Genomic DNA, 27,031 nt, shown 5'->3' on the forward strand with positions numbered 1-27,031 from the left:
TCTTCTTCTTCTTCTTCTTCTTCTTCTTCTTCTTCTTCTTCTTGAGATAAGGTCTCATTATCATAAGGCTGGCCTTGAGCTTGCTATTTAGATTAAACTTCGGATCCTCCTGTCTCTACTCCTAGGGTGCTGGTATTATAGGAACCTACCTCCAGGCCCTGTTTATGATCAAAACAGCTTCTTTGATGGACTAAATCTCTGGATGGCTTCCTTATTTCAAAACTTGTCCCTTTCTTTCTAGTATAAAAAATGAGTAAGAGTTTTGCCTAAAATACTGTTTTTAGTTCTGTTACAAGAGGTTCCAGCAGAGCCTTCCAATAGCAAATGTCACTGCTTCTCATTCCTCTATGTGACCTTAAGAGTTAAACTACTACACTGGGGAATTTTTCTTTAAAATTAATTTAACTGAAAAAATCTCTTCAAATTGTATTGTTGGCTTCGGCACAGGCCATGAAATAATTTTCCATCGGACCCCACCATTCCTCGAAGGTCAGACTCTGAATTGGGCTATTGCGGCCCTGCTGTAGAGTTTCCAAGCTACGTTAATTTTGGGTCTGCCGTTGATGGATGGAGCAGTTTGAATTCTGACATGTAGCAGGCTGACGTGAATGACCTGCATGGGCAGATGTCAGCCTCTTATTTCATGGCCGTTTGTCAGGAAGGAAAAACAGCGTCTGTTCAGGCTGCTCTGTCCTAGGGTGCCCATGAGAAAGTGCGCACACATGCCCCACACAGCTCCGTGAGGCTGGAGCAAGGGCGGTATGCATAAGTGTTTATGTGACACATTGACTCATAAAAGAATAACACAGTGATGTGCGCATTAAGGTTTTATATGCTGGTTTATGTCTTGGTATATATAAATGTTTGTGCAGATGCTAACGCAGGGGGCTGTCTCTGAATACACACATTACAAAATTGCTTTTAGAGTATAGGAGTAGAAGCCATGAATCACGTCCTCACAGATCCTTCTATGGACAGCGAGATAGCAATATGGCAATCACCCAGAATATCAATGTGGAAAAGGCACAATAGAATGTGCACACCCACAAGGCAGGGAAGTGACCCCTTGGAGGTTGGAATGAAGCAGGGAAGCATGCAAGGAAATGAGGACCCAGGAAAGCTGCAGAGGTTAGGAGCTGGCATCTTTCAAAGACTTGGCCCGGTGCTGCAGACAAGAGCATGCATGCATAGGGTTGGAATAGGCTGATGGGCTGTCTGAGGACGCCGTGCTTCTTTGCGATCTGGCTGCTTTCATGAAAGAGTTGAAATAGCTTGAGTTCATGAATCACAGTGACCTGAGGCCACTAAGGCCCAAGGATCATTCTCCCTACTTAAGCAGGAGCCTTGAAGAAGGGGAACAAATGAGGTGGGAGGGTTCCCTGACTCTGCCTTGAACATAGTAGCTTTCTCTGCACGTGGACCGCCCTCTCCATCCCAACCCAGAACGGACAGCCCTTGCACTCCGGCATCTACATCTGGGAATTTTGAAGAGTCCAATTCGCAGGCAGAAGCATGCTATTGACAGACGTTCATGTCTGTAAAGTGAAGCCCTGCATGTGGTTTTATTTTTGTAAGGTAATAGAGGTACATTCTTTTGAAAAAAATCAAATAATACAGAAAGCTTAGGAACATTAAATAGTACCTCCTTAACCCACCCTGATCCTGAGCTGCCCCCCTCTCACTTACCTGTCTGTTCCATTGTTTCTCAGATGGTCAGTGTAAGGCATTATCCTTGGGCTTCTGCTCCAAAAAATGCAGATCCAGCTCTTAAGTCTTCATCACCTCTTCCTCGCTTCATCTATCACCCCCAAACTGGTGTTAAGGCGTATATATGTGGTATGGTAATAGGCTCAGGGAAGTTATATACTGTTTTTTAAAACATTTATCTGGCATTTATTTTTCTTAGTGATTATTTGTATATGATCCAACCCTTCCCCAATAAGATCCTTCAGCCAGTCATGTCAGCCAGGTTACGAATGGGTATGTTCCTCCTGAGACCTTCCTGTCCGCGCACAACCTTTCCTGTTGGGGCTGTCACCTGATTCAAGATTCCTCCATTTTTGTTTTCCATTTTTGGTTAAAAATACTATTCTCTGGGCTGGAGAGATGGCTCAGCAGTTAAAGGAGCTTGCAGCCTTTGCTGGTGACTTGGTTCGGTTTCCAATGCTGCTCATTTTGGATGGCTCACAACTGTCAACAACTCCACTTCCAGGGGAAAACAATCTCCTCTTATGACTTCCCTAGGCAACTGCACACATATGTGCATGCACATACATACAGATCTACATATAAATAAAAATAGTTACCATTCCCTCTCTTTGATTGTTTTTCCTTGATATTTTGTTGTGAATTTCCTCTAGATCATAGGTTGTCTGCACTCTTGGTTTCACCCCTCATTTTTAAGAGGACTTTACAAGTACATTCCTTGGAAACAAAAAAAAAATGGATAGAAAGATAAGTGTTTTGAACACATAAATACCTGAAAAACACCACTTCTCTGCCTGATGCTTGATTGGAATTTTGCTATAGAACTTGAGTCTTGAAAACAATTTTATGTCAGATGATTGAAGGACGCAGGCCTGTTCTCTTATTTGCATTGTTGCCCCTGAGAATAGGGAAAACATTGGCTTTCTAGTTGGTTTCCTATGACCTTTTCTCATTCAGGAAACCTCTAGAACATTCCCTGTTTCTCCCAATATTTTGGGGTTGTACAACCGTGTACCTGAAAGGTGTATTTGCCTTCACATAGCTGGATGCCTGGTTGGGATGTTTTAATATGGAAATTTTATATCTTCTGGTTTGAGAACCTTTTCTTGGGTAATTTCTGAACTTCTCTTTTTCCTTTTACTCTCATAGAGGTTTCTGTTATTCACTGTCGGACCACCAGGGTATGGCCTCCATGCCTACTCTATTGTCTTTCAGGTTAATTTATTTTCTTCAGTTTTTTCTTTTCTTTTCTTTTCAAAGATAACTTTTATATTTATTTATAAGTGTGTAAACATGTATGTGTGCATGATGTGTGTGTGTGTGAGCATGTGTGTGTACATGTGCACTTGTGTGTGTATATGTGTGTGTGTGTGTGTGTGTGTTGTAAGTTTCTCCAGAGGCCATAGATGGCTGTGGATCTCTGGAGTTGCAGGTTGTGAGCCACCTAATGTTAGTACAGGGAACTGAACTCAGGTCCTCCAAGCCACGTACTCTTAGCCACTGGGCCATCTGTCCAGCTCCTGTTCTGTCTTTTAAATTTTGATGAAACAGAATTCCAGTGTTGGGATTGTTTCTTTGTCTAAAGGATTTTGTTCTTGCAGAATGAATCTCTGACCCCGAGGCCCCCCAGATTATTTCAACCTTCATCATTCACCCTCTTCCATATGCCCGGTGTGCTTTGACTCCTGTACTCTAGTGAGACACTGGAAGACCCGCAGGCGGCCATGCTTTCTGTAGAGTGGGACAGCCAGTCTGTGTCTTCACTGGGGACTAGAGAAATAGACCTTTGAAGTGTAGCCTGGGAAACAGCACTGTATAGCTTGCAAACTCCACCTTACTAATGTTCTGTCCTCCCAGGAGCCAGAGCTACTCGAAGAAGAACAGTCCAGGTGACAAGCCAGATGTCATCCAAGATGCTAAGCAGAAAATCTGAGTTTTAACAGCTCTTCCCACAGGCTTCCATGGCCTGCCTTCTATTTTCAGACTCTTTTTCTTGTGTGTGTGTATGTGTGTGTGTGTGTGTGTGTGTGTGTGTGTATGTGTGTGTTTGTCTGTTTGTGTGGTATATGAGCATATGTGCAGTTAACACACACACACACACACACACACACACACACACACACACTAGAAGAAGGCTGTCAGGTGCCCTGCTCTATCTCTCTCTGCTTAATAACTGAGCCAGGGTCTCTCAGTGAACCTGGTTGAGACCCACCTAGCTCCAGAGACCTCCCCTTTCTCCCTCTCTCCCCTCATGGTGCTGAATTGGCAGGTACCTCTGACCACACCCAGCCATTTAGATGGGCGCTAGGAATTGGAACTCAGGTCCTCCTCATGTTAACACAGCAAGTCCTCACACCCACTCAACCATTTCCCCAGCTCCTCTTCTTAGCCTGTTGGGGATTCTGTGAGAAGAACCCACTCCCTTCTTGACAGAGACTTGCTTAAGCTTGGGTACTCTTCCAAGGCAGGTTCTCCCCACTACCTTTCCCCTTTAATTTCTTCCAAAGATCTATACACATTCTCCTGCTCTTTCACCTCTCTCACAAGTTCCTTCTCCTTGTGGGTTTTACCTTTAAACAAATCCTTTTACTACCATGATCCGTTTCTTATTATTCTTTCTCGTGCTGATTGTTTTGGTGGGATCGGGAGAGGAAGCAGAGACAAACATGTATTTATTCTGCTGTGTTTAACTGGAAGTCCACAAGACTTTGCCTTCATGGCTGCTTCTAATGCAGTTGGATTTGTACAGGGAGGGCTCCTGCCTTCAGAGGAGAGAAAAAGCCTCATTTCTCATTCTGCCCTCGATGCTAGTCCACACGCAGCCCGGTAAGGTGGCATGTTCCTGTTTTAATATTAACTTTCAGGAAGGGATATGATTAGACCACGGTGCTCTCAAGAGCATGCCAATGAGGAAATGTTCAGTGATGGGGAGCCCCCTGAGGCTGCCGTAAAGCCAGGCTTTAGAGAGTCTTGGCTCGGAGTTTTGTGTTTGTAGACAAATGGGTTTATCTTTCCAAAACATATTAGTGGCTTCTGTTGCATACACAGTGAGATAGAAAATCAAGGAGACAACATACACCAGTGGGATGTCTAAGCAAAGGAGCTTCTACCCAACGATTGGTTCATGGCAATAACAGCCAGCATGGCTGTGGGATAAACAGGCTATGGACAGAGGTTCTAGAATGTTCTGTGATCAGTTCTTAGCTGTGAAGAAAGTGGAGTCTGCAAAGAAGCAGGGCACAGGTTTTGTCTCCTTGTTTTTATTTGGTATGGTTTCTTATAGTCAAACCTCAGACTCAATCACTTGTGCACCCAGATTAAATTGCTAAGACGCAATTTCTTCTTCATTTGCCTCTTTTCAGATGCTTTTTGTCACTTTCGTCAGATATCAAGCCTATACCCTTTGTGTGCTGTCAGATGTGCCTTTATTTTGGACTAGTATTTGGGAACGTGTGTGTAACCGCCCATTTCTGAAGTGACCCATTGGCCTTGTGTATTGTTTACTCGTTTAACAAACCTTTGTATGTGCCCTGTGTTTTAGAGTGGGATCCAGGGAGGGGTAATGACACATATCTCTGCTTTCAGAGGGCCATGCTTCTCTGAGAAACACAGACCTTGAGCCAAACTGCAACAGAATGATCTGCACCAATGCCTATAACATTTATTTATTTCACAAATGCCCATTAAAAGTAAATTCTGTGTAACACTCACTAGTCCACAAAATAGAGCTCTAAGAATTTGGCCATCTGAGCTCACTTAAAGACCTAGAGCCAAAGCACAAATGAAAATATCTCACGCCATAAATATTAAAAAAAAAAAAAAACCATAAAAACTTGGAGTACTTACATTGCTTCATTGATGTCTCTGCTACTTCTCTTTGATATGCTGCTGTATACAGAGTGCTCAGGACTTCTAATGAGTATATTCCAGTGTTTACCTGCTTTAAAAAATTTTTGTTTATCTCAGGTGTAAAAAAAAAAAGAAGTCTGTCATGGAAAGTTCTTATGTTCTCGTGTGCTAAGCTATAAATGGAGGATTTGAACTCAGGTCCCCATGCTTGTGAAACAAATGTTCTTACCCACTGAGCTTCCTTAGGTTTCCTATATACAGTTCAGTTCATGATTATCTACAGAATAAAGTTCTATGACGGGACAATCATTCTTTCTTTCCTCATCCTTTATTCCTTCCCCCCTCCTTCCCTCCCTCCCTCCCCCTCCCTCCTTCCTTTCTTTTTAAAGACAGGTCGTGCTATGTAGCCTGACCTGTCTTTAAAAAGAAAGGCTGGTATCAAACTCAAGGAGTTCCCTGCAAGTGACTTGTCACACCTAGCTAATTTCATGACTGTTGAAAGATACTTCCTTACCACCTTACACATGTAATCTACAACTTCATATCATAACATATGGAGAGCTGTGAAAATGTCTTTCTCCCTGGAGTCTAGCTGACACTAGGTTCTTAAGTCTTAAAAAAAGAGAAGAGAAAGAAAGAAAGAAAGAAAGAAAGAAAGAAAGAAAAAGAGAGAGAGAAAGAAAGATAAAGCTTTGTGTTACCGTCACAGCCTGTGTTTAGTAAATGAGCTGTAAGTAGTTTCAAGTTTCTCAATTGTTTCATTAGTATCTTCTTCTCATTGAACCGCCTAAATCAATTATTTGTCTTCTTTCCGGTTAGATGTTCACCATGCTACACTGTTTCAGAACATTTCTACCCTGTAGTCTTCTGTCTGTTTAGAAAGAATGCAGAATTGATTTCTGATTTGTTCTCACAGTATCTTTTCATGTCATACATAGTTTTACATCTTTGTAGATGCACTTGGACATCCACAAATTCTCTAGATTCATAGAATCTGGATTTTAAATTTTTTTAACTAACAGTAGATTTCAAACGTTTCAAATGTAATGTGATAGCTCCCATGCATCCACCATTCTTCCTTAACATTCAGTTAACAGTGCTAGACATAGAATTGTTCCAATCTATACTTTGAAAGGATAAAACAGCTTTAACTTCATTTCCCCCCAATAGTCACTAACTCCTATATATTTATTTAATTTTAGCGGCATCTCTTATTGATTTGAGACTTCAAACTATACAGTCTGTATACATATTGGAGGCTACATCGTTTCTTATCATGTTGTTCCATGGTTCCACTCATTGCTAGACTACAACTTCACCACTGTGCTGTCAGTAGCTGCCTGCGTCAATAGTTTCTTGGATGTTCCTCTTTGCAGATTCATGCCGATTCATGCCCATTCATATGGATTCATGCTTTTCCTTCAATTTTCTAGCTCATCTCTTGCTGTTTATTATTTTCGATTGATTCTAAGAATCATTCTCATCTCATTCTTCTCCTAACCCAAAGGAACTAACAGAAGTACATGAGATAGACAGCAGTTTCACTGGGAAGCAAATCAAAGGAAGTGATTGATCAGCATTGCGGATGGAAGGGGAAAAGGGCAGATAGCAAAGGTGAGAAGTAGTTGATGTGGGCAGGAGGCTCATAGGAGTGATGTGCTAGAGTGTGGTCAGTGAGAGACAGTTTCGATCCCAGAGAGAGAGGGGACCACCTTTGGAAAGGAAAAGCCACAGAGGGGCTGTTTAAAGATAGGAGAAAAGCAAAGTCATTTCATCTCCTGTCCCCCTTGCAAGTTTGTGGTAAGCTCAGATATTAGCTTCCCTCACATGGTTTCTCTGAGGGTGCTGGGGATTCAACCTAGAGCCCTCTTACCATTGAGCTATGTCCCCAGCTCTCCCTTATATACTTTAGTAAGACTCTGGGGATAAATGTGCACATAGATAGATGGATGGATAGATGGATAGATGGATGGATAGGTAGACAGATAGATGGATGGATAGATGGATGGAGGGATAGTGTGTGTGTGTGTGTGTGTGTGTGTGTGTGTGTGTGATTTCAAAGGCGCTACCTCTTGGCTCAAGCAGTCTAACACACGGTTCTTTGTGCCTTGAAATGAGGTTGAGCAGTTGCTAAACAGATGGCTCCATCCATGCATCTGAGTGCTGGGGAGGAGCATCAACACCAGTGGATTGAGTAGCATTTGGCTAAAGCTCTGAGCACATCCCTCTTTCCACCCTTACAGGGACTTTCCGAGCTTCTCTTTCTAATTATGTGGCATATGCAGACCTTTGCCTGAATTTATTATTTTTGTGTGTGAGAGAAGAAACTTTGACAAGATTACCCAGGATAAAAACACCATAGTTTGCAAATCTGAATGTTTCTTCCACCTCTACCAGCACAACCCATCATCTCAAAGCATTGATTTTATGCTAATGCAGTTACCCTGCCAATTGGAAAGGAAATGACTTGGGAAGGCAGAAACTGCATCCCTCATAGTGCTGCTCAGGTTTCAGGGGAGCCAAGCTTGTATCTTTATGCTTAACATAGTATTCCCATCCCTGACTTGGTAGGGCTTGCTTCATCTGAGAAACTCATCAGTTGATAGCCCAAGATGCAGAGATCATATAGGTCATTGGGAGTGGCTTCAATGGAGACCATAGAAAACCTATCCAAACGTCTTTTAAAAATGTTTTAACTTAAATTTTTATGCATATTAATGTTTTGCTTAGATGTATATGTACCAAATTCACCTGGTGCTCAAGGAAGCCAGGAGATGGCATCAGATGCCCTGGAAGTAGAGTTACAGGTTTGCATTGCTATGGAGGTGCTGGGGACCAAACCCAGGTCCTCTGCAAGAGTAGCCAGGTACCCTATCTGCTGAGTCATCTCTCCAGCTCCCTGATCTGCTGTTGTTTAACTCATGGGGACTGCCTATACAAAATAAATTAAAATAATCAAGCTAGCATGGAATCGTGTGAATTTATAATCTCTATTTTTTTCAAAAACCATATCTATAAAACATCCAAATAAATACACAAGTTGCTTGGGAATATGCTTGTTACTGTATCTCTGTGAGCATACATGTCTACAGACACATATATGGCCAGATCTTTGTACCCTGCTTTGATCACACAGCAGCAAGTTTTGATACTTTTTTTTTAATATATACAAATGTCAGTAATATTATCGGTGGAGCTAACATTTTCATACTAAACTATATGTGATTTATTTAAAAAAAAAAAAAAGAGTGTTGAGTTGCCTTCTTTGCTCCTATATCTTCCCTTCAAAAGATGCTTCTTCTCCATCCATTTCTTAAATGTCATCAAAAGTAAAAACTTTTGTGAAGAAGAGACTAGGATTGCTCTTGCCTCTCTCCAGAAGGGAAAGAATTAACTATTTTCAGGAGCCTCCCATCCCCCATGGAAGGTACTCATCTCCAAATTTCACATTACAAAAATCACCCCTTATATGTTCCTGACCTTGTATAGGGAATATGTGTGTGACTGTATCTCTGTGAGTATACATGTCTACGGGCACACATAATGGCCAGATCTCTGTACCCTGCTTTGATCACACAGCAGCCAGTTTTGATATATTTTTTTTTGTATATACAAATGTCAGGAATATTATTTTAATCACTTCATAATAGCCCCTCCTCTCTATGTAATATGATTATTGCACTGTTCCTTGTTTGCCATACTCATGCCGCATTTTAAATATTTTACTGTTAGGATGGGGCTTTGCTAAACATCACTGCTCTTAAATGTGGGTTTCTGTGTGAGCTTCTTCCAAGAGGATACTCTGAGCAGTGGAATTGCATTCAAAGCCGTTTTATAGGCCTTGATGGTAGCTGCCAGTGTTTGAAGAAAGGCCTTAGCCATTCCTACCCCAGTCACAGCCACTGGCACTGGACAATGTTACGTTTCTCTCTCTACTAAAAGGACTTCTTCAGTTGCACAGAGAAGCTCTGGAGAGCAGTATCCTGGTGCCTGGGCATTTACCTCCCATCCCTCTTCCCCCATCCTTTTCCTCCTCCTGCATCTCTGTACTTGGCCTGGACCAGCTTTTCTAAAACATTTATTAGTTGGGCAGATGACAAAGTCTGTCTAAATGTTTTATTTGGTTTGTATTCTGAAGTTACTCATGAGTCTGAAGGTATTCCTGTGTTTGGTTACTCACAGTCCCTACCCCCTTCAAGTGGCTCTTTGCCTCTTCTTTATGTCTCTTGTGCTTCTTCATCAATGTCCAAAGTCTGAGAGGTAACTTACTTACTTGCTGCTTCTTTGTTTCAGATGGTTTCGAAAACTGCAGAAATTAAAGTATAGCAAAGCTGTCCAGCTCGGGTCCTGAGGACTTAATCCATTGCCTTAAGGACACTAAAGTCCCCTTGTGAAGACTACAGAGTAATCTAATTTTCTACCAGTGTTTGAATTTGAAATAGGCTGAACTTTTACCTGGTAGAAGCTACCCGTAGTCCCTGCTACCAATTGAACATTTTCCAAAAAATTCCATTTCTTCTGCCTCTCTTTAATGCCCTGTTTACCCCCCCACCCTCAAAGAGCACATGAACTGTTCTCACTATTTTCTAATTAAGGAAGGAGGTGCACATCTCTTCTTCTTTGCAGGCTCTCTAGTACAAACATTTCCCACCCCATTGGAAGCCTGTCCTGGAGCCATTTACTTTCTGTTTACCTCTTTTTATCTTCATTTTAAAATTTAGATTGACAGATTTAAGGGAAATTGTTTCCTTGCTTTTATTCATTTATCTTTTAAAGGCTTATGTCTGATTGGGGGATTTGGGTTTATTATAAACCCACCCTACCTCCCCCTCCCCAAAAAAAAAACAGAAACAAATGAAAGGAATCAATGTTGTGCTTCTTATACATGCAGACAGCTTCTTGTCCTCTAACCTATGTTCTGTCTGAGTCTGAAACATACCTACATGCACACACACACACTCACAACACATACACACAAGGAGGGATAGAGGGAGGGAGAGAGACAGACAGATAGACAGACAGACAATATCTTGGATGACGCATAGCTGAAGTTAGACATGTAGAGATTAAATGTTGCCAGTTACCGAAGCTGCTGGTTGGAAGCTTGCATTTCCATACCATATTTTTCTTGAAACCTGAAGCTTTGAATACTCCATCCCAAGTTCTTAAAGAAAATACACATTTTTCAGACATTCAGAGAAAAGAATTAATACAGAGGATTCCTAGTGTCTATGGGCCTCATGACTTTCAAATTGTTTGCATACTGATGCTTGTGTGTGTGTGTGAAACCCATACCTAAAACCTACACATGGCTAAGACCTAGTTTCTCTGGCTTTCTCGGCAATGCTGAAAATTAAGGACCCGGTGCCTGCATCTCAGAACTCTCCATTCTGATCTTTCACCTCTGCTTTATCTTGAGGAATACTGATATATTATATTCAGGGAAATCCCTGATACTGGACCACAGAACCTGCAGCAGCCAAGCGGCTTTTCAGACAGACAAAGGAAGATGAGTAGCTATGCTCTCTTTCTCAGGAGAGTCTTTGTGTATTGCATGGTCATCCATTTCTTATAAAGAAATTATATATATATATATATGTATATATTTCATATGTACACATACATATGTATGTGTATATATATATATATATATACATACATATATATACAAAATGAGGATTGTGATGTTTCTGATAACAACCAGGAAATTAAAAGCTGAATTGTTACTTGATCCTTGACTGAGACTGGGCACTCTGAGTCTTCTCTGAGTTTATGAAGGAACATCTAGACACCGGTGGAACTTAGCTGATTGCCTATGTCATGTCTTGGTTGGAGTACAACTTTTAAACATATTTCGTGAGCTGTCATTATTCCTGGTATAAAAGTGGTGACTGGTCCACAATCCACGAGTTTTGTTGCTGGTTTCTTATCTATTGTAATAGCCCAGGGTCTGGTGCCATCCTTTGCTCAAAAAGACAGGAGTGGCCTTGGAATTACATGCTAATATAAAATAGTCTTGAATCTCTTTATGGCAAAGTGATGCTGGCACCGAGATTACAAATTTGATTTCTCTGGCTGTCGATACGGAGAGACACAATAGAGGCTGTGGACTTCTCCAAATCCGTTTCCAGGAGAGGGGTCTTTTCCTTCCAGGTGGTGACATTTCCAACTTTGCTTTGGACTCTAATAAGGGCTTTTAGTTTTGTTTTTGAGGTGGAATTAAGTTTGGAGCTTTTGATTTGCTTAGGGTTTTCTTGTTAAATGAGAAGGTTGAAGGGAGGCTAACATCTTCCAAAGTGTCTGCCTCTCACTCTCACAGAAGAGAACCTCTGAATTTTTTTCCCCTGGTGTGCTGAAATATCATGACACCTGTCTAGACCAATTAGTGTGAGAGCGGGCTTGAGTCTATGCAATAGAAATGATGGATGGGCCGTGGATGGTTTTAGTAACTCATTAGCCAAATGCTACAAAGAAATAAAAGTAGTTGTGGTTTTCATTTTTTCATTTACATCAAGAAGCTGCTTAAAAGCCCCAGCATTTTCTCCATTACCTTGTTGTTGTTGTTGTTTTTGTGCAGTTGGGGGGGAAAAAAAAACTAGCAGGTTCAAACCAACTTCAAATTTCACATGCAACCTGTCTCAAAGCCTGGGCCTTTTTAGTTAACCCCATTGTATTTCCTAACAAATAGAATTTCTGAGCTAGGGAAGGAAACCACTGGGACTTTCAGTGCAACTTAAATACACTCTTGATGGACCTTCCACTTGCAGGAGACATTGGGATGCTGTCAGGGCTCTGATCTGCCCAGCCCCACTTTTCTTTCTCCTTTCTTCTTTATTTCATACCAACTGATCTTTTAGGGGTTTGCTTTTTGTCTCTTAGTGCCCTCCCCTAGTCTCCACCCTCTTCCCATGAGCAGTTCTCTGGCATACATATTTCTTTGGTTCCTTGGAAAATTCTAAGCCATTTTTCCTATTAGGTCCACAGTACTATACATGAAATTTCAATTTGGGTATCAAGGTGGCCCTGCTTATAATAGGAATCTTAAGCTTCAATGCAATTTGAAGGCCTCTCTCTCTCTCCCTCTCTCTCTCCTTCCTCCCTCCTTCCCTTTCTCTTTCTCTCTCTCTCCCTCCTTCCTTCCCCTCTCCCTCCTTCCCTCTCTCTCTCTCTCCCTCCTTCCCCCTCCCTCCTCCCTCTTTCCCTCTTTCTCTCCCCCTCCCTCCTTCCCCTCCCCCTCCCCCATGTCTTTCCCTCCCTCTCCTCTCTCTCTCTTCTCTCTCTCTCTCTCTCTCTCTCTCTCTCTCTCACTCTCTTTCTCTCTCCTCCCTTTCCCTGAAGAAAGGAAGGAGGAAGGGAGAAAGAAAAAGGAAATGTCTGAATCTGCTGGAGTCTGACACCCTGGATATTCACTCTGAACACAGGGCTGGGCAACCTCAGTCCTTCCGAACACTCCATGAAATTCCAGGCAACACGCAGAGCAGGAGTGGAAACAGGGTGTGTGGTGGGAGATGAATTGCGCCTTGCTCTGTATTTATGTATTGGTGGCCTTGTTTATGCACACACACACACACACACACACACACACACACACATACACACGCGCACACCGCCACACAGGAGGTGGGAGGAATTGGACTAGATTTATAGTCCCCATCACTGCTTTCTATCCTTTGGGATCAACTTTGTCACGGGAACAGCAGCAGGGGTTTATTACAGACTGTGACAGCAGGTATGGGGCTGTGTGCGTGCTGGCGATTCATTGTCCTTCTGCATCAGGATTTATACAGCCACACACCCCTTCCTTCCAAGGGCCTGCTTGGCCATCATTCATAGATCTACTGGGCTGAGCTTGGTACTATGCCTCTTGGGTCCCTGGTAGGATTCTTTCTATCTTGGAGAGGGGTAGGGGTATATTTTAAAAAGGTTTGCTTCTTGAGGATGGCTGCTTAAGGAACAGAAATGCAATTGAAAGCAGTAGGAGTGACACCATGAACCAAGAAACTCAGAGGCTTGCTGGTATGTATCAGAACAAATAAAATAGACTCCTGTACTCTCTGAAGCTATAGCTGGCATCAAAGAGAGTCATCATTAACTGTGCATCTACACAGCCATATCAGGCCTAGAGCATGGTGCAAGAGAGGACACAGGCAATTAAAAATTAAGATAAATTAATTTCTTAGTACTCACATGATCTGGCTCTTCTCTCCTCCCTCTGGTCCCTATTTTCTGATAAAGAAAACTCACATAGGCTCAAAGACAGGCTCTTCTGGGCCAGAACCCTATCCAGAAAATTATTTTTTCAATCTTAAAAAACAGACATATGAAAATTTTTTTCTTCCTGTAAGTAGACCCCTAATTTGAACCCCAGGGACTATCATTTTAAAACTGTTGAAAATAATTTTTGAGATATGTTTTATTGTTTTTAACTATGTGTACGTATATACATGTGCATGTGCCTGTGGGTCTAGATGCTCAAAAAAGACCAGAGATGTCAGATTCCTTGGACGTGGAGTTCTAGGCAGTCATGGACCACCTGACATTGATGTTAGGAACTGAGCCAGGGTCCCCCGCAAGAGCATTAAATGAGCCATCGCTCCAGCCCTGAGAAAAGAATTAAGACACAAAAAAACAAAAAACATACAAAACCCCACAAACAACTAAAGAGTGCTGAGAGTAAGGAGGGGTGGAGAGGGGAGCTTTAAGGGAGGAAAGGGAAGGGGAAATGCCATTATATTATAATTTCAATGAAAACATAACAATATTACCATATTAAAATGAACACATGCATCCATACACACAGGCACACACATACTCATGTGCATTTGTATTTTCTACACACACACACACACACACACACACACACACACACATACACATATGTGCACATATACTCTCCACCTCTCAGTGCACATACATGATCTGAGGAGATTACATTAATTATGTTAAGTGCATGTATTGCAAAGTGGAAGACATGAATTTAATCCTCACAATCCATGTTAAATAATTTAAATCAAAGAGCAGTGGCACATGGCTGTAATTACAGTGCTCAGGAAACAGGCAGCAAGATCCTTAGGACTCTGACCAGCTAGTATAGCCTACTTGGTATGTTCCAGGCCAGAGAGAGACCCTGTCTCAGAAACAAATAAAAAGGTACATAGGGCTTGAGGAATGCCAATCAAGGTTCTCACCTGGATGTGCACCATTAGCTTTGAGGATGCCCAAGTCTAGTATTAGCACAGCCCATGTCTTCCCACCACCTCAGAGCCATCTCTCCACTGCTACCTGCTCTCTAGCATCCAAGCAAGGGGCTGAAGAGATGGCTCAGCAGCTGAAGGCATTTGTGTCAACCTGGTTATATGGATCCAAGCCTCAGGATCCCCTGAGCTCCATACACATTCCACACTTCCACGCACGATGAAAAGTAAAACAATTAGATGCAAATCCAAATGACCTACAATTGTCACACATTACAATCTATTCCTTTACTATGAATACTTTAAATTTAACTTGTGAAATATATATGTTTTTAAAAATCCCACTAAGCCATTCCCAGATGTGATCATTTGTATGATTAAATAGTTTAGGAGGTGCCCATTCTTTTTTTTTTTTTTTTTTTTTTTTTTTTTTGCATACCTTAAGATCACTCAAGAGAGCAAGAATCATAAGACTCAAAAGTCAAGTTCCTCTTGAAAGACTGATCAGCTGTTTTCTCTCTGTACATCTCTTGAGAGAACTTGGGAGCTTTTCCATGGTAGCAGCACACGGGTGGCCCAAATGCAAATCTGGTGATGTCTTTTACATCATAGTGTAAATAAGACCCTTCACCTGTGACCTTCGTTTATCTCTTTGGTTTGTCCCCTCTCCCCTCTGCCTGTTTCCAGGTTCATCAATCAGTTCTGAGCACATCTATTCACCTGGCTGTGGTCTCTGTCTGTGTCTTTGTATTTATTATTAACTCTCCTCTTCAGTGGAACTGCCACTGCTTAGGCATTCTCTTGGGGGAAGTCTCCTATCTCCCTATCTCCTTTAGAACATAGCATTCACTTCTACTAGATGATCCTAAGGGCAAAGTCATTTTGGTGTCAGTCTTCTTTGTAATACTATAACATTGTTTTAAAGGCTGGAAACCAAGATGCTATATTGTATCAGACTTGTAACTAATTGTATCTGTCTTTAACCCTTGATCCCTACATTCTACATGGGGCCTGACATAACATCAATGCTCAATTAGTATCCATTGCCCTGTACATGGAGGGAGGTCATGAGAGTTAGGAGTAACATCTGGAAAACAAAACTAAGCTACCACGATATCAAAAAGGGCAGAGTCTTAGGTGTGAGTTTCACCATGATGGAGAGGGATGCAAAGCTGATGGAGGTCAAGGAGTTGCTGAGCCCTTTAAAGCGAGTGTTTGCTACTCTAGAAGTAGGGAGCATGTGCCTCTTGGTAGAGTGCTTGCTGCACAGGCATGGAAACCTGAGTTTGGAGTCCCAGTGTCCACATAATAGAAAGCTGGGCATGGTAGGTTGTATGTGATTCCAGTGCTCAGGAGGCAAAGGCAGTAGGACCCCTGCGGATCATTGGCCATAGTGTCTAGCCAATTGGTGAGGTCTAGGTTCAGTAAGAGATCCTGTCTCAAAGACAAATGAGGTGGTATGGGTTCCTACTTGATAATCATGATAGCAACTGTTTTCCTTTTATGTCAGTGGAGAAAGAAGGGCCCTAACTTGTCCCTTGGCAATTACATAGGCTAGGTCTTCTAGATGGCTCCAGTTCATGGGATTTAATTCTCTTTAATAAAGGTCATCAATCATGCTGGTGTCTGAATGTAACTTCAATTTTCTACCTTTTAAATTATTTTTATTTTATTTTTTGAAATTAAAGTATAACTATATAGTCTCCTCTTTTCTTTTCCTTCCCCCTAGCTCCTCCTGTAGTCTCCTTGCTCTCTTGAATTCATGGCCTCTTTTCTTTAGTTGTTACATATATATATATACATACACATACACACACACACATACATATATATGTGTATATATACATGTATAGATACACATATATGCATATATATGTATATATATATCATGCTATATAATAACAACATAGATAATTTTTATACTTAAAAATATATTCCTATAGATAGACTTTCAAATTAGAATATATATTCCAATTTTAGGTTGGAAAATATTGGTGCACATTTCCTATGAAGATTTTTCAGAAAGAGGTTCAAAGCCTGTTGTACAAGGAAAGGAGTTCAAGGCCACCAAGGGCTGGGTGTGTTTCCTTTATGGTCTGTTGTCTGCTGCCTCTTCATCTGCATCTATCCTAGTTATGAGTGGCTGAATCCATCACTTAGTTCTCTGCTAGCATGCTCTAAGTGTGTTCATATCCTGAAGAGGGGGCAGCTCTGAGAACTTGCTGCCCAGTGTATTCAGAATCAGGAGCTCTGAGCATCGCTTGGAGTTGACTGGAAATACAGAACCCCTGGCCCCACCCTAACTACACCCAATCAGGTTCCACATTTGAAGAGGCCCTCCTGGGTTCCATGCATTCTACTTGGACTCATGAGGCTTGAAGACCTTTGCTTCAACTGGAGGTTGTCGTCTGAACTACAAATCCCTGGGAAATGATGTGAGGCTACTGTCTCCATCTCCCAAGATATGGATGTGACTGGTCCATCCTCGCAATGCTATTGTAGGAAAGTAATGTCTTTACTTACACCTCCTGGATGCCTTGGAAGGACAGGTCTTAATTCTCTTACAGATTTCTTAAACCAGAATCCTCAACTTGAAGGCAAACTCAAGTTACATCTATTCCACCTAAACTTTGTGAAGTACAGATGTGTCAAGCGTGGCAGGTGTGAGCCGCCATCTCACTGTGAGACCTGTGCCTGCTCGTTGGGGAAGAGGGTTTTTCAAATATTATTCTGAATTATCAGGAAACATAACCAGCTTTGTGCAAACAGCAGCTTTCCGAAACTCAAGCACGCTCTCTGTGCTTGATTTATAAACTCAAATGATGCAGATCCAGCGGTGGCTTGGTTGAGTAAATAAAGCGCATGGCACGCCGTGTCTCTCCTGGCGCCACAGTTATATTGTATTCAAATGACTTCAGAATCCAGACATTTTTTTGTTAGGTAGCTAAAATAAAAATCACTCCCCCTGCCTCGCAGAGGATGTAGAGCATTCACTGGAAATGTGACAATAAGAAAGATGAAGTTTTTCCATGGCCTGAGTCCATGAAGATGGAGCCATAACTGATGCTTTGGAATTTTTTTTCTCCTTCAGCATTCATTTCTACACTTCTCTCTGTCCTACATGTGGAAGTAGGTGTGAGGCTAGATATGAGGGAGAAAGAAATGCCTTTGAACGTGAGGCAACAGTTGACCTCATATCTGGGAGAAGGAGTCAGGAAGCATGGGGTCCCTTGAATGCTGGGTGGGGTGAGGGGGCATCTTACGGTGACTGCTCACAAAATTTGATGGGGCTTTTCCTGCGTAGGCATATTTAGCTCACACACTTGATGAGATGGGCTTATGAAGTCTGTGTGTTTGCCAGATTCCTCTCTTTTCTTTTCTTTTCTTTTTTTTTTTCCTTCTTCTGGGGGATAGATTCTTTATTGTCTGCTGAATTCATTTCGCTCTGTCAATATTCTGTAGAAAAATGATGGACATTCTAGAATCTTGACGTTGATATTAATTCACCCTTTAGATGGGTCTACCTTCGGGCGGCCTTTCCTCCCCTCCAATGTTCACGTTTTCTCCTCCCTGTGCTCCTGACCCTGGAGCACAGCGGAGTGTATGGCAGCTGTGTCTGTCCTTATTACCTCTGCATACTGCAGGTCTCTTTGTATATTAAGCCCACCATAGCAGCAATGAAATTCAGATTTATAGCTGGAAATCAGCCTATTTGTAATATAAACATAAACGCTAAAACCCTAGAAACAACTGAAAAGAAGAATTTTTTTTTCCTGGCTTGCTTTGTGTTTTTCCTTTCTTAGAATTTCATGACTTGGGCCTTCCCCCGGTCCTAGTTTAAAATTTTCTCAGACCATGTAATATAATTGATAATAGTGTATAAGCAGCATCTAATATCATCCTGCATGGCACAAAGTGAGCCATCCCGGGATATGAGCTTAAAAAAAATTGCATTAACACTTAGACAAAATGAAATTTTTATACTTGATTTGCTCGTGGTTGGATGAATGCAGCTAAACACAATTTGAGCTGTCACTTTGCAAAGGGGGAAAAAATATGCAACTTTGAAATGTTTCAAATGAGCCCAATATTAGATTCTATAACTCAGAGTGACACGGGAAATACTATTTGCCACATGATTGGTTCATTAATATTTGGTAATTGCAGTATATCATTTTAAGGGGGAAATAAAAAGCAAACAAATGTCCCCGGCTTCCAGTCAGTCGTCGCTTCGCAGCCACCACCAGGAAAGATTTGGAATCAGAAGGACACCACAGACCGGGGACTTCAAGTTTCCCTTTACCCCAATTTCATTTTGGAAGAATAATTTCACCATAAACCAACATGTCAGACAAAGCATCTACGCTTAAAAAAATATTATTTCACCGTTTTCCACACGCACATTTGATGTAAACCCTGGGGGCGTAGTCCCCGAATACACATTACCTCCATTTTAGGGAAATTACATTAAATTATTAGTGACAAATTTACTTGTCTGCCAATGTATTTTTCTGGAATTTTACTACAACATCAATACGTGGCTGTTTTATATGGGCCCTCATTTACCTGTCTTTGAAGGCAGCCACCCCTTGGGGAGCTCTGCCTGTCATGAACAGAAGCTAGAAACAGTCTTTAAGTTTAATATGCCCAATTTTGAATTAGATGGGAAAAAATATGTTGCACTTTAAAAATACAACGTGCCCTTCTGGATGGGACAATTAGGCAACTAGTTTCATTATCTGCTGTCTTGCCATTTTGGACCGAGATAAAAACAGCACATATACTGGTGAGAGTCAGAGAATGTACCATAAACATTATGTTTAAGGGTAAATGTGTCTGTTGGGTGCTGATGAGGAGCGTAAATATATTGGGCTTCCAGGGTCTGGCTTGCATGGAGCTCATAGAGACACATGGATGGCTCCAGAGGGAGAGTGGATGCCCGATGTTCCTGGACAGCTGGCAGGACTCTCTACAGAAAGGAATGTAGCATGTCCAGGTCCTGTGTATAAACAAACCCAGCAGGCAGAAACTGCACAGGGGATGGCTTAGAATGAATGCTACATTTCAAGTCTCTAAAAATCTTAATACCTGGTTTATTGATTTATTTGTGTGCATGGGTGGCCGGGGACAAGTATGCCATCCTGCACAAGTGGAGGTCAGTAAACAACTTCTGAGACTCCTTTTCAACTGAGCAGGTCCAGGTCCCAGGGATTGAACTCCGATCATCAGTGCTTTTAGCCACAGAGCTATTCCACTGGTCTAACATCTCAAACTTTAAAAAAACAAAAAAACAAAAAACAAAACAAAACAAAAAACAAACCTCTTTGAGGGGAAGTGATAGAATAGCTAAGCAAGAAAGAATAGGGAAACAGGAGAGAGGAAACATAGAAGAAGAAAATGACCAGGCAAGAATGTGAGAGAGTCCAGGGAACAGGGTGTAGCTCTCCTTTCTCTATTCTTCTCTATCAGTATGCACTGAGATGACGTGTATTTACTTATTTAAATTTCTGTCTGTTTGCATGAGTGTATGCACAAGTATGTCTCTATGCCTCCAGGGGCCAGAAGCAGGCATCAGTTCCCCTGGAGCTGTAGGTATTATAGGTGGTTGTGAGCCACTCAGTGTGGATGCTGGGAACTGGACTCAGCTCTTCATAAGAGTGAGAAACACCCTTACCCATGAAGCATCTCTCCACTCCTTGCTGCAGTTTGGGTCCTCCTAGCCTGCCTCCTATCTGATTTTCTGGTTCGTGGAGCTACTTTTTTATGGTAGTGTTGAAACACCAACACTGTTAGGAGATTTCCATCTGGGGTCTTCCTTTTGACTCAACTCCTTCTTGGCATCACCAAGAACATACTCATAATTGGTTTTCATAGATAACTTGATTTAGAGTTGAAAATTACAGACACAAACCAGGCATCGTGGGACCTGCCTACTATCACAACTGATCTGGAGGCTGAGACAGGAGAGTTGCAAGTTCAAAGCATTCCTGACTATATAGTGAGTTCAGCGCCCAACCTCTACAGTTTAGGGAGACGTTGTTACAAAACAAACAGCAAATGACTAGAAGAAGGCTTAAGCTGTAGTTACGTGACAGAGTCCTTTCCTGGCAAAGTTCTGGAATATATGCAAGGCCCTGGGGTTCAGTTCCCACTATAATAAGGGAATTACATAGACATTTCTTCCCTCTGTGGAAATTGTCTTTCTGTGGTGTGTGTTCTATATGTCTAGAACTTTGGCTTTTGCTTCTTCTCTCCGACTTTATACCAGCCAGGAGCCTTCATTTTTCAAAGGCCTTTCCCTTCCCTCACCGTATAAACACAACCATTTAGAACAAATTAACTAGAATACCTGTTTGAACTGACCTAAATTCATCCTGTGCTATGGCTTGGGAGATTTGACCTTAATTAAACCTCTATTTTGCCAGAGAATGAGACTGCTGGAGGGTGAGACCATATGAATTTCTACTTTCATTTCAGGTGGAACATCTGTAGCACCTGGGGACAGATTGTTAATGAAATATTTGTTTTATCCGGCAGAGCTTTGTCGAGACCTAGAACTTTGGCAGCTTGGCGTATCTAAATGGGGAAGAATAGCAGGTAATGCTGTGTGCAGGAGGGAGACAATATTCTAGAATTCCAGACAGAGAAATAAAAGATAGTGACAGGCCAAATGACCATTTAGAAATGGAATCGCTTTTCTTACTCCCTTTCCTGATGTCCTTTCTATCCTTCATAGTGATCCGTCATTCTAGACAAATCAAACTCAACATCCATTTATTAATCACAGCCCCTGTAAGATGGCTACTATGATACATATTTTTTTTTTCTGTAGAGAGACCAAGGTACAGAGAGATGTAGCAGTTTTCCGAGAGATAGTTAAAGGCCATGCTTGGGTTCCCACCAAATGGTGCCTCATGTAAAAATCTGGTGCAGCTCTGCTGTCCCTCACTTCTCCCGCTCACCCACTACTTCTAAGTGCTGAGTTCCTGCAAAGTGTTTTCTTTTAAATTTGTAGCGAGTTTTAGAGTCTTGAGTGGCAATCCCATGTAGTCCTTTCAGATGTTATCAAAAGTGTCATGAAGGGAAATTGATAAATAAGGATGCAGCTTGGCCAACTTCAGTCCATGAGGCGTACTCTTACTAAGAGGTGAAAGGTCAGGAAGGTGGCCTCTCAGAACACGGCATGAGCCTTCACCCACCATTCTGGTGAGACACTGTGGATTCCCATTCACTCACAGAGGCTGGACAAACTGGGAGCCCTTATTGAATACACATTCCATAACTCCATGTATGGAAGTTTCCAGATCGCTGTAAAGCAAACAGACAATTTGGTGAAAAGGGTAAAAGCTGGTAAGTGGCGGATGCCCAGGAGAAAAGCCATCCATCATTGGGTTTTTGGTTTTTTTATTTCTAGGACACTGGATATCAGTAACTCATTTATAAATCCCAATGTGAGACACAGATATACTTTCTTTAGGTTTTATTCTTTAAAGGCCATTGAATACAGCTTTCTTTAACTTCTTTAGCTTTCTCCAGTCTCCTGGGTGTCCCCATCTGTCCAGTGAGATTGGATCTTTAAAGCTAGTCTATAGATTAACACAATCAATTGATTGATGATTATTCAAGCCTATCAGAGTGGTAGGGAATTTGGACCCATACGAGAAATTTAAGCAGTGGTCCTAAATTTAGAGAAACAACTAACATAACATTTATAGGGCATTATTTGATGAAAGTTTGAAACGTGGGACAGGGAGTCTTGTGGATGCTCAGAAAACATTGTAGAGCATTGATAGTCTGTGGGTGGAGCTAACAGATGGTTTTAAGTGGGCAGGAAACACACGGGACCCTTCCTGGTAGAAACATAATGAGGGTATAGGTGGAAGTGACCTGTGGTCTTCAGCTGAGGCTGGGCAGTGGGAAAAAGCAGAAATAAAGTTGTACAGGGAAGCAGAGGACTGGAAGGCATCCATTTCAGGCCCTGGAAGAAGGTGATTTTCTGAGTTCAGAATCAGTAAAACTATTGTCAGAACGGTGGATAGCTTTATAGACTTGCTCATCTCTTTTTTCTATAGAGCTTATTATTTATTAATTTTCATAGGTTTGAGGTAGAATTTTGAAGGTATCCTTTTCATGAATTTTTTCCATAACATCAATTTCACATTTTATTTTCCTTATCTTCCCATCTCTAACACCACCCATAAGGGAGCTGGTCAGTGTATTAATGGACTAGATATTTCTGATTTAAAATATAGTCCCATGAATGACCTCTTAGCTATCCACTGTAGTCAACTGTGAGCAGCCATAACCCATCTCACCTCATTCCCTTTGTCATAAATGGGGCCAGTGTTCGGTTTCAGAAAATGTGATCCTCTAAGCCACTAAGGGAGAACAACTGGGGATGAATGGATGTCCAGCATTGACTCAATCATCACCAAAGACATACAAGGCTTTCATGGCCTCTTTAGGGCCAAGCTGGATGTGTGGCAACTGCTTCACTTCCAAAGGTGAGCAGAGCTTGCAGTGCCTTCTGAACACTCAAATTCCTTCTTTTAACCAAAGTCTGTTTAGGGTATAAAATAGGAGTTAAGAGTTGCAGCCATCTGTGGTTTAAAGTCCACATGTAAGCCAAAGGTATTCTTGGTCCTTTAATCCTCCTATAAGGTGTCTAAGATGACATTTTTGAATACTAACTGTCACGATGAACTGTGGAAATTCATGTAAGTTACAGACATTTTCTGAGCTCCAGTGTCCTAATCTGTCAGCAGAGAATGATTTTATCCTAGGTTTATGATTTAAAAAAATGCACATAAACTGTAAATACCCTGGCCAAGTGCGTAGATCATAGTGGCAGAAACCCCATATCTTTCTGATCCTGTGTTCATGATGAGCTGGAGATTTCTAATCCCAGATGTGCTGATGACAAGCACACATTAAAAGCATCGACGGATAGTGACGGCCACCTTGCTTCTAAGAGGATTCTGGGGGGAAATTGGAGATGCAGAGTTACCTAGAATGTAGAGATTAGTCTAATCATAAGCACTATTCACAGGAAGTGTGGATTCCAGATAGCTCAACTATGATCTCTTGTATCAAACTCATTTCTAGAAACAGGTTAATAGGTTTTGTCATTGTGATTGATTAGGCAGAACTTTTAAAGCTGTGGCTGTATCACCTATGGGCCAATATGCAGAGCTCAGAGTGCTTCACAGGTAGTGTGGCCTTGGAAGTCTAAGGGGGATGACAGATCATTATCTAAGAACCTTTAGTGAGACTATATGAATAGAAAGGTGGCATTTGGGTAGCTATAAGGAGGTCTTGCCATTCTAGTAACAAATCTGGTAACTTAAATGAGGTTTTTTTTTTGTTGTTTTTTGTTTTTTTAGATATGTAAACATTTTGTGGTCCCCATTATGGTCTGCTCTTTTTTAATACGTAATTTCCCATTGGTCAAGCTGACATTAACACAAGCTTACTTGCCATCATTTTCTTGGAAAAAATCAATCTTCATGAAGATAATGCACTTGACTAATAATTTGACTAATTTCTGCTATTCATTGGCTCACTCCTCTCAGCTTTCTTACACATCCCAGGACCACCTGCCCAGGGGTAGCATTAACCACAATGGGCTGGACCCTTACACATCAATCATTAATTAAGAAAATACCCTACAGACTTACTTATAGGCCAATATTAGGAAATAATTTTCTCAGCTAAGATTCCTTCCCCCCACCCCCCTGGTATGTCTGGGCTTGTGTCTAGTGGACAGAAAGAAGCCAGCATAACTGCAGGGCACTATTTTGTTGGGATCATAAATGATCCCATTGTGTATGCAGAGGTGCCGACCGATACTACAGTTTTCAGTGTGCCTTTCTGCAGCTTCTTTAAGAAGAACTCACATCCTGCATTTATCTTCCCTATCTAATGTCCCTGATATGTTCTTTGCTGTTTTCTTTACTTCCTCGTCAGTGAGCAGGACTCAGCTGCCTGCCTGGTCTGGCAGGCAAGGCCACTAGATTCCCATATTGTGAGCAGCTGATCTTTATAAATTACAGTGGATGGGAGGTAGGCTCCCCTCCCCGTCTTTCCTGCCATAAGAGTTACTTACATTTCAAAATGGTGAGGAACGGAGAAAGCTTCTCTGGGCATTTGCTGTGTTCAAACTCATCTACGCTTAATCCCCCATCTCAGCTCAAGATGGAAGGTTTATGATTAATACAGTTGATGCAGAAAATGGCCGAGTGCTTGGCTTCTTTTAAATATAGCATGCTCAGTGCACGTAGGCTCCGAGCATCAGTTAGAGAGAAGTGACAGGGAACTTGACCTTTCTCTCGGAATCGTGTGTGGAAAGGGGGAATTAGCTTCCTACAATAGCACTTGAACTCGCTTTAATGTATCGCTTTCCTCTTTAGAAGGAGGAATTGTGCATTAGAAACTGAAATCACCTTCAAGCCTTGTGTTGTTTAAAATGAAACTGAGCTTCCACCTTGTATTAAATCAGATGTCTCTTTGGAAAAAGAAAATCACTACCATCATCATAAATAACAGCCTGGCTTCTTTTTCTACTCGTTCATTGTTTTTGAAACAGTATTTGCATTAAATGTTGACATGCATTACATGTTGACATGCATTACATGCTGACATGCATTGCATGTGTGAATGCATGCACATGTATGGATTTGTTGAATTTTGCAGTGACTGTTAAACACATACGGAAATGACAGGGACAATAGGCGTGCTACAGAGGTAAGAGGCACAAAAGCTTTCCACCTGCCTCGCATGTAGCTGAAGACCAAATAAATGACTATGGAAAATAGGACAGAAAACCCAACAGTACCCTCCCCCATAGTTGCCAGTTATCACTATTAGCGGGTCTAGTTTGTCCTGCTTAGACCTTAAGTAGCAGTGATTGACACAAACCCCAGCCAATCATACTGGTTCCTTGCTTGTCAGTTGTCCTCAACCTGAGATCAATTACTATGACTTTAGACCAGCTCCCATTCCCAAAAAAGTAAAATTGCATTGTTACCCAAAAGCTCATCAGGTAAATATGCCAGAGAGAGAGAGATAGATCTTCCCTGACCTCTGTGACATTTTCAAAATGTTTAAAAGCTGAAGTTAATTCTTTCTGATGGTCCTTTCATCTTTGGTTGACAACAGAGAATCCTCGAGTGGTGACAGCTCTTGTCAAGTGGGGAATGTCTTATCAAAAACAATACCCTCCAGATCTTTCCATCCAAATATTCTAATCGAAAATAATTGCATTTAAAATTTTCATGTCGCTTTCATGTCTCCCCTGCACCTTCCTGCCATGAAACCACTTGAAGCTTCAGATTTTTTAAGTCTGTGAGTTTAAGGATATATCAGCCATGTGGAGCGTGAGTGCTGAAATTGTAGAAGCTGAATGAACAGCTACGATTTGTTCTGCTGGGTCTTTTATTTGTATCTACATGCTCTGAAGGTGTTCCTACGACTGTCAGTCCCTATTCTGTGGCTGTGTGGCTGTACCACCCATGCTCAAGCCGAGCAGCATAAAATAAGACCTGTGCGAACGCAGCGGGGGTGGGGGGCCCAGATTTAGCTCCAGGGTGGTCTGCGTTATCTACTGCATATTTAGAGCCGAAGGCTGCATTTTAGTGCTGTCTTCTGAGCTCTGTTTACTTTGTGGTTTGAAGGAAGCCTGTGATTGAGGGAGCTATAGGCAGACAGAGATCCTGTTGCAAGTCTTCCCTGGATTTCAAGTCACTGGTAGACAGACTTCATGCTCAATGGACCAGAAGGTAACTGCCCACCACCAATTATTACTGGATGCTTTGAGAAACTCATCGGAGCTACAAAGCACTAGTTTAGGCTTATGGTTCAGATTCAGGAACTTTTCTTTTCATTTCTCTTCTTTTCTTCTGGTTTGGAGATGGAATGAATGTTCTCCTGCCTCATTCTCCCATGTGTTGGGATTACAGGCATCTGTCATAGATCCCAGCTATAAATAACTCCTCCTCCTCCTCCTCCTCCTCCTCCTCCTCCTCTTCCTCCTCCATCTCCAACAGAACTAACTACAGGTCTGTTATTTCCCTGTCTTTATGAGATCTTGGTGGCAGACCCAGTCCTGTTCCATCATCATTGGCTGTGGTCTCTCCTCAGCACTTGTTCCAGGGCACCAAACACTCCATGCTCACCCCTTCCTTCCTTCTAGCCTTGTGTGTCTGCTCCCTGCCCCCTGTGCCTGCTCCCTGCACTGACCACCTTCTTGTGTCGGGCATTTTTCTTTTTTGCTGTTTTGCTCC

This window comes from Mastomys coucha, unplaced genomic scaffold (assembly GCF_008632895.1).
Source record: "Mastomys coucha isolate ucsf_1 unplaced genomic scaffold, UCSF_Mcou_1 pScaffold22, whole genome shotgun sequence".
NCBI classification, from domain to species: Eukaryota; Metazoa; Chordata; class Mammalia; order Rodentia; family Muridae; genus Mastomys; species Mastomys coucha.